Here is a 9,319-nt window from a genome sequence, read left to right on the forward strand (position 1 = left end):
ATTCATTTGATAATGAAAAAGGTTCTATTAATGCTTATCTTAGTGGTGTCTTTTATTTTGAAGCATTTCCTTGTAACAGAATAGATGAAACTGTGATGGTTGTAGATAACTTAGGAAATGATGTGTTGTGTATTGATTCATCCAATGGTTTGGATAAAGCATGCTTGTGACATTGTCGTCTTGGACATATCAATAAGAAATGCATAGCCCAACTCCAAAAGGATGGAGTGTTGGATTCATTCGACCTTAGGGACGATGACGTGTGCAAGTCTTGTTTATTTGGAAAGATGACCAAGTCACCCTTTACTGGAACTTGTGAAAGGGGTGAGGGTTTATTGGATCTCATACACACCGATGTGTGTGGGCCCTTTAGATCCACCACAAAGGATGCGAGCCACTTCTACGTGACTTTTACCGATGATTATAGTAAATATGGGTATATCTACTTAATCAAGCACAAGTCAGAAACCTTTGAAAAGTTCAAAGAGTTTAAACAAGAAGTGGAGAATCAGTTGGGCAGAAAAATCAAGATGCTTCGATCCGATCGAGGTGGATTGTACCTAAGTATTGAATTCCACGACTACCTTAACGAATGCGGAATAGTTTCACAATTGATACCACTTAGGACACCGCAATTGAATGGTATGGCTGAGAGGCATAATCCAACCTTTCTAGACATGGTTCGTTCCATGATGACTCATGCTTTACTTCCTATCTTATTCTGGGGGAATGCCTTAGAGACTGCCGCCCATATCCTTAATTTAGTCCCTACGAAGAAGGTTGCCAAAACACCTCACGAGATGTGGACATGGAAGGCTCCCTCATTAGCACATATCAAGGTTTGGGGTTGCGAGGCTTTCGTAAGACGAGAGACTCACGACAAGCTCGAACCTCATAGTGAGCGGTGTATTTTCATCGGCTACCCACAGATGTCCCTTGGACATCTCTTCTATAGACCGAGTGACAATGTTGTCTTTTTTGTGAGGAGAGGGGTTTTCCGAGAGCGAGAACTTATAAGCCAAAGGGACAGTGGGAGGCAAATCGATCTTGAAGAGCTGCAAGAGTCGAGAGATAAAGGAGCCTCTAACATTGGCACTCAACCCAAGGAATAAATTTCGGTTGAATCGATCTTCGAGTCGTTACCTCTTAGACGTTCTGAAAGAGTTAGGGTTCAACCCCAATTTTATGGTTTTCATATCACTACCGAAGGGGTTACGTTCATTAGTGATAGTATACTAGTGAATTTGGATGAACCTAACAACTATAAGGAAGCCATGGTAGGCCCAGAGTCTGCAAAGTGGAAAGAGGCGATGGACAGCGAGATTCAGTCCGTGTATGTCAACCATGTTTGGAATTTGGTTTGCCATGTACCAGGACGTAAGACGGTCGGGTGAAAGTGGATCTTCAAGAAGAAGACTGACATGGATGGGAATGTGCACACATATAAGGCGCGATTGGTCGCGAAGGGTTTAACTCAAACTCCCGGAGTTGATTATGATGAAACCTTCTCACCAGTTGTGAAGATAAAATCTATTAGGGTGATGCTAGACATTGCTGCATTTCATGACTATCAAATATGGAAGATGGATGTCAAAACCGCTTTCCTTAATGGGAAGTTGGCTAAGGATGTTTACATGGCTCAGCCGGAGGGTTTTGTCAATGCGAAGCATCCCAATAGAGTGTGCAAGCTTGAGAAGTCCATTTATGGACTTAAGCAAACATCTCGCTGATGGAATCTTTGTTTCGATGAGAAAGCCAAAGAGTTTGGTCTTCTTCGAAGCGAGGATGAATCATGTGTATTCTCAAAGCCAGTGGGAGTATAGTTAGTTTCCTCGTATTGTATGTCGATGACATAGTACTCATAGGAAACGACATCCCGACACTGCAGGAGGTTAATTCTTGGCTCGGGAAGTGCTTTGCTATGAAGGACCTCGGAGAGGCTTCCTATATTTTGGGAATAAGGATAGTGAGAGAAAGAAGTAAGAGACTAATAGGACTTAGTCAGAATACTTACTTGGACATGGTACTAAAACATTTTAGTATGGAGAATTCCAAGAAAGGGGAGTTATCGATCCAAAATAATGCTAAGTTGAGTAAGACTAAAAGTCCGAGTACCAAAGTCGAGATATCGGAGATGAGCCGAGTACCTTACGCTTCCAAAATTGGCTCGATCATGTATACTATGACTTATACTCGCCCTGATGTGGCCTTTACTTTGAACATGGTCAGCAGATATCAAGGGAACTCTAGCAAAGCACATTGGACCACAGTTAAGAATATTCTTAAGTACCTTCGAAGGACCAAGGAATGGTTTCTAGTCCTCGGTGGAAGTGATGACTTAAAGGTGCGAGGGTATAGTGACGCCAGTTTTTAGAACGACAAGGACAACTACCATTCGCAGTCGGGATGGGTCTTTACCCTTAATGGAGGAGCAGTGACTTGGAAAAGTTCCAAGCAAGAGACCGTAGCTGATTCAACGTGCGAATCAGAGTACACTGCAGCAAGCGAAGCGTCAAAAGAGGCAATATGGTTGAAGAACTTCACTGGAGACCTTGGAGTTGTGCCAGCCACAAAGGAACTCATGGAAATTTTCTGTGATAATGAAGGAGCCGTTTCCTTGACCAACGAACCAAGGAATCACGACAGATCTCGACATATCGACAGAAAATATCACTTTATTCTACATCGGGTGGAAGAAGGAATCCTCGTAGTAAAGAGGGTATCGTCAGAGGATAACCCAGCAGATCCACTTACGAAGGGACTGAGCAGGGTTAAGCACCTACAGCATGCTAGGAGCATCGGGCTGAAGGACGGTATCAGTTTAGATTAGATAGTTTAGAAACGTGTAATAGATAAATTGTAATTAACATTTGATGATCAAATAAAAGAGTATTATTTATTACTAATGTTAATGTCTTATGTTTAATTGTTTACCTATTGTTTCATTTTGCATGTTTTGAATTCCTGAATAATAAGATTATTCAAAGAGTCCACAGTCGTTCATATGTTGGAAGTAGGTATGAATGAAGATTGTCGTGAATTGGTGTGTAGATTGTCTAGTGTGTATTAGACATAGCAAAAGTTTGCTACAATGTTCATGAGTGCTTATGAGTTTGATTTGAGAATTGGAATAAACACACGCTTGTTGGAATCACTTCATGGAATTTATCTAGAGTGATTGCAAGACGATAATATCATATGGTCTTAAAACCTAGATATATGGTTTATTGTTTACTAATTGGTTGTGCAGTGATAATGTGTAAACGCATTAGTAACTTGATGTTATAAAACACATTATTGTGTATGATTTAATTAGTGAATAGTAAATGCATATAAGTCGAAGTTTATATGTTCCTTTTATCTTAAGAGGGTAAAAGCGATATCAGGGCCCCTCGATGATTTGGTTTGAATTATGTATCGGGCCTGGTCAGGACTGAATTGATGTATTCAATTAAGTTATATGTCAAATAACTTTGAGATCGAGAAACAAATTGTTGGGCAATAAGTATGACTATGTTCCACGTGATTGTCCACATGATATCTAGAATAGAGGATTATATGATCCCTTATCTAAAGGACAGGTTACTGATAAGATCAGAGTTCGACAGCGTCTTCGAGAGCTACAATTGCTAATCGGATTGTACTTGCATTTATAGTTACTAGACTTATCTTAGTGGGAGACTGTTGGATTAGAGTCTAAGCCCGTAACCATATTTGGTAAGTACTTCACCCGGTTGTGCATGGTCCTTTTGGGTTGCCTTCACCAAAGCAACTTGACTGGAGAAATAATAGAGAAAGAGGTTATTATGGTTTATTAATATATTATAAGAATAATATATTAAAAGAGAAATCATATTTATTTAATTAACATTGGTCAAGAATTAATTAAGAATTAATTTTGTGATCAAAAGAAGTTAATTAAACTAGGGGGACTAAACTGTAATTATGTGATAGTTATAAAGTTGGGCAAGGAAACCCTATGAGATAGGGTGGACGAATTCAAGGGGTTAAAGGCCTTAGAATTCGCCCAAAGATAGGGCTTCTAGAGTTATCCTTTGGGCTGCTTGGTGGCCAAGCAACCAGATAAGGATAAGGACTGAAACCCTAATTCCTACACCTATGTAAAGACCCCTTGGCAAAAGAAATTCAGCCACTTGATACCTAGGGTTCCTAGAGCCGAATTTCGTACCTCCCTTCTCTCTCTCTTGCCTCTCCATTTGCTCTTCGTGTTTGTGAGCCATTAGAGGTACTACACTTATGGTACTTGCTTTCAAAGACAAGAAGATCCAAGGAAGTAGTTGTTATTACAACATAACAACAAGAGGTATGTATTCGATTCATCTTTATGATTTTCGAAATTACTAGAAGCATGCTAGGTTTCTTTTTTGTTCATAATGTTGTATAACTAATAGTGAAAACATAGATCCGTATCTAGGGTTGTATGCACACATAGGATTGTTTGTATAAAACCCATCATATATATATATGTGACATCCCCAAAATCTCGGCCATAAAAGACCGATTTTCATTTATGCTTTTAAATAATTTCAGAGTAAATCCTTTTGATTTGAAAGAGTTGCGGAATTTGTTCCCAAAACAAAACATGATAAAATAATATTTATCAAAGCATTTCATCAAGAGATGCATTTTCATTATATAATCAAAACTCGGGATGTCATGTTCCGATACAGACCATAAAGCATAAACGATAACATTACAAGTCATTCAACAAATATATATATATATACAGACTTGTAAACAAAACAAGTTGATGATTCAACCATCTTATGCCCTCGCGCCACTACCTGTAATACAAATAAAACTGAGTGGGTCAGGCTTGGGAGCCTGGTGAGCATATAGGGTTTTCAACCCACAATAAATAAATTATATTTAATTTCACCAACCAATCACTATCCCGATTACCCATTCCCGTTATCCTCACTTTACGTCCCTAAAATAACATCTATCTCAAGGGACCTAATCTAGGATTTTCATCGGGACGGACATTACTGTTAAGGGGTTTCCTCAACAATAGATATCCTAAAGGCAACCATGAGGGGGATAGAGTACACCGGTGAACACATCGTTCACAACACCTACAGGTTATGAACCTGCTAGCGTTCTACTGGACTGTCTAGAAAGAGTCCGTGGTCGTTATCCATACTCCGTTGAATAACTAGATCAACAACAACAACAACATCGAGGCCTCTCATCTGTTTATTACACACCAACTATCTACCCATGTTCTACCCAACATATTAGTAGATAAAATATATATTTTCATACATAGTTTAAAACCTGTATAGCATTTTCATTCAATATATATTCCACGTAACAGATGAGGCATACCCACGTAACACGTAATTCATAGAAAGCAATTTAGATCTATGAGATGGAAGAGGGTGAACATACATTCACACACATAACAACAAATTCTACACATAACACGTATTTCGTATAAAATACTTCATAATCATGCATTAGAAGAAAGTAACTACACACTCACACATATAAACAACAATATACTTAATACACTCGAACCATACTTGTATTATTATCGTGTTTATGAAAGGTAGTATACACTCACTTGATCAGAAGACGATCGGACAGCACTACGACTTGCAGAAGTAGTAATCCTCAGCAGATCTGGAAGATCTTCACAAAAATCGAACTTCTCGCGGGCAGAGCTTCGACTCGGGAACCGCACTTCTCGGGATCTTCGGGATCTCGGGACCTGCCTCGGGGCTTGAGAATGATACCGGGGCTTCGGGGTATTTCTGGCACGCAAATCGATGCAAAATGGGAGAGAGAAGAGAGAAAATGAACAAAACTCTCGGCTGCCCTCGCAAGCCTTTTATAGAGGCTGAGCCTCGCACGTACGCGGGGCGTACATGTCCGAAATCATCTCTGTGTTCGTCATCCGAAGCCACTTGCTGCGAATGTCGACATCTTCGGAGTACGCGGGGCGTACTTCGGATCGGATCGCTGACTCCCCTTCGGATAATGCCGGATTTTCCAATTAAAAATAAATACAAATTATTTAATAAACTTCGGAAATTCATATCTTGTTCGTACGAACTCCGTTTTCGACGTTCTTTATATCCACGCGAAGGTGAGACTACGCTCTACAACTTTCGTTTAGACTCCGTCGGCTAATTTTAACTTTATTTTTTTTATTATTTATTTTTAATAGGCCAGGACAGAAACTTTCGTTATAAATTCATGACTTCTTCGTTTGACGTCCGTTCTCGCCTAACTTTTCATCGCTTGGATACTAACAACGAGACCTTCGATCCTCGTTTAGATTGCTTCAGCTAAAACCGCTCGATCTCAAATCGATTATTTCAGGCTGCATACCGCAAAGTCGAAACTTCGATAAATCATAACTTCCTCATACGAAGTCAGATTTGGGCGTTCTATATATATTCGGAAACCTCGTTTCAACTACTACAACATTATCCAAAGATATTAAGTTTATTTTACACTTAAATTTTGATGCTTATTTTTATTCTTAATTAATCAAACCACATAATTAAGCAATTAAGCACAAAACACATACTACTCAAATAATACACTCTTATTATTTCAAAACGGGTTACAAAGGTTAACCTAGACTATTACATTGCTAAAAATGGCAAGCCCGGAAACACAGGCGTTACAATATATATATATATATATATATATATATATATATATATATATATATATATATATATATATATATGAATATAAAAGTTATTTCAATCATATTCATTACCCTTTGTAACATGCTCAGCAAAGGCGATACTTTCGTAAATATTATATATCAAGCAGAACACACAAATAAATTATAATATGTATAATTTATGGAACTCTCAAAATATTTTCACCAATCAATTATACAAAGTTTAACAGTATACCCTCGATAAAATACTTTACATTCAAGTATACTAGAAAAGGAATCTTACTATCAGTTCATTTATTTCAAAATGACCTTTCATCATTATTATATACGTAATCGTCAATATGGTTTTTGTGAGACAATGTTCAGTTGCTTATTCATTTAGGCAATACTATTAAAGTCCTGATATTGTAACTAGAATCTCTCGACAGAGAGCGAGACAAATGTGTATAGATCTATACGGGATTGGCAATCCCACACTCAGACTGTTCGCTAGAGTTAGGCTGGTATACCTATGAGTGAGAAATGTCGTTACAGTTTTGACGCATACAAAGCGTCATGCCAGGCCATCTAGTGATAGCATGGTTTCATAACTCACAAAATGATATGAACAAATACGATTAGTGTACAATTAATTAAACCAACGAGTACGAATACAAAGTACTGGTTTTACATTAATACGACTTACACTATTACATTACAATTTACAATTTCAACTGGTGGAGCCAGGCACACTCACTTTTACAGGGTTTTCAAAGAGTACAATTACAGAACTTAGAAAACATATACACTACATAAATCATCCTTTTTATAGTTTTATTGAATTAAAACTATGTTATACTAAATTATAGTACACCAACACTTATACAAAATGGTTTTATGGTATTAAAACTACTTTTTAGTTACATTAGAAAATATTGGATTTTCTAAAACAATAAAAATGATTACTATTTCAAGAAACAAACAACAAAGTTCTAAAAAAATACTTATGCACTCACAAACTTAAATGTTGATACTCTCTTTTCAAAACACTTGTATTCTCAGGGAAGCAGTATAGAGTCATGTCATATATCTTTTGTTACATAACTTTTGATGTCATATATACAATGACTGAATACATATGTAAAACTTATACTTTATTAATGCAATGGTTGTTGTACATTGATTACTATGATGCACGTGTTGTAATACTTAACATGAAGTCATCCTCCCCAAACGTTTCTGCCGGTCCGGTTTGGGGGTGTGACAGATTGGTATCAGAGCATTGTTTATAGTGAACTCAGTATATCAATTCATAAAAGATATATACCTATAAATACATTGGGGCTAAAGAGCTCTGACTACAAGTATACTTTTAAAATATAAGTATTTTATAAGAAGTATACTAACAGTCATACATACAATAGCAACATCACAATCATAGCAACATAAAAGAATTTGGATGTTGGACACTACAGTTAAACCTAGACAGTTATGTAATCATATATGGGATAATTATAGCCTGATCAACTACATTTATTTAACATATGACCAACATATTTTTGGGAGTGATGGTAGTGTTGCGACAAGTCTAAAACTTACCGATTCTACTCATACAAGAGACTCTAGAACAAAACATGAAATTTAAAATACTATAGGTGTATTTTAGGCACTATAATACTAAGAACCAACTATCTGAATGCAAAGGACACTTAGTGCTAGATCTATAAGAATTAAGTGTATATATTAAGATTATATATAATTAAGCTTTTATAGACTTAGAATGCGTGGTTTAGCTTTACTTCCTTTTCCTTGTTTGGATGTGGATGTAGAGTTGGATCATTTATTCGAAGGTCTATTTGATCCAAGTTATTTATAATTGGTATGCACCTTGTGGTTATAGGGGGACCCAATATGAGTCATACCCTACAGAATACATAATCTTTTAACTATAAATTTCTTAAATGGAAACTTGAATTTATTTACTAAATCTATTAGATGCCTCTTACACTCCTATTTCTCGTATAGATAAACATGGCTGGATTTCATCTACCGAGAGACCCATACTTTCCCAATCAAGGAAACGGTGGTTGGATAGAACTAGAGGATGACCATGTAGTTCCAATAGAAGAAGGTTTTCCAGAAGATTCTGACACAGAATCAAAAGTCTATGATCCACCACAAATTGCCCAAAATCTTAATCCCCGTCAGAACTTCCAAGGTCCGACGCCTCAGTGGCCAGTGATCTTAGATAGGTGGAGTCATAAGTAGGGTCAGGACCGTCCTTACAATGGAGACTGAATCTTCTACAATCTTGATGATGGAGGCTTAGCAGACAGAGCCCTCCCTATGATAGTACGTCGAGTTGCTCATAACGACAAGCAAGCAAGGCTATCCATCCATCGAGTTAAGGAAGTCAGTGCTACCTCAATAACTAACACAGTTCGCCTCTGCCATTTGAATGAAGACCAAGAGTTAACCAGAATTCAAACTGACTCCCTGCAAAGGGAATTGACTACAACCTGAGCTGAAGTCAGAGAACTTCGGGAATAGCAAATATCATTGGAAAGGTATGTGTTTGAAACAGAATGCCAGTTGGCTAAAACAAGGACTGAAACTAGTAGGAAACTAAACCTCACTCCTCGCGAGTAGCGCTTACTCCACTCACTCTTTTGGATA

Source organism: Lactuca serriola, chromosome 7 (assembly GCF_051521515.1).
Source record: "Lactuca serriola cultivar US96UC23 chromosome 7, Lser_US96UC23_V15, whole genome shotgun sequence".
Classification (NCBI taxonomy): domain Eukaryota; kingdom Viridiplantae; phylum Streptophyta; class Magnoliopsida; order Asterales; family Asteraceae; genus Lactuca; species Lactuca serriola.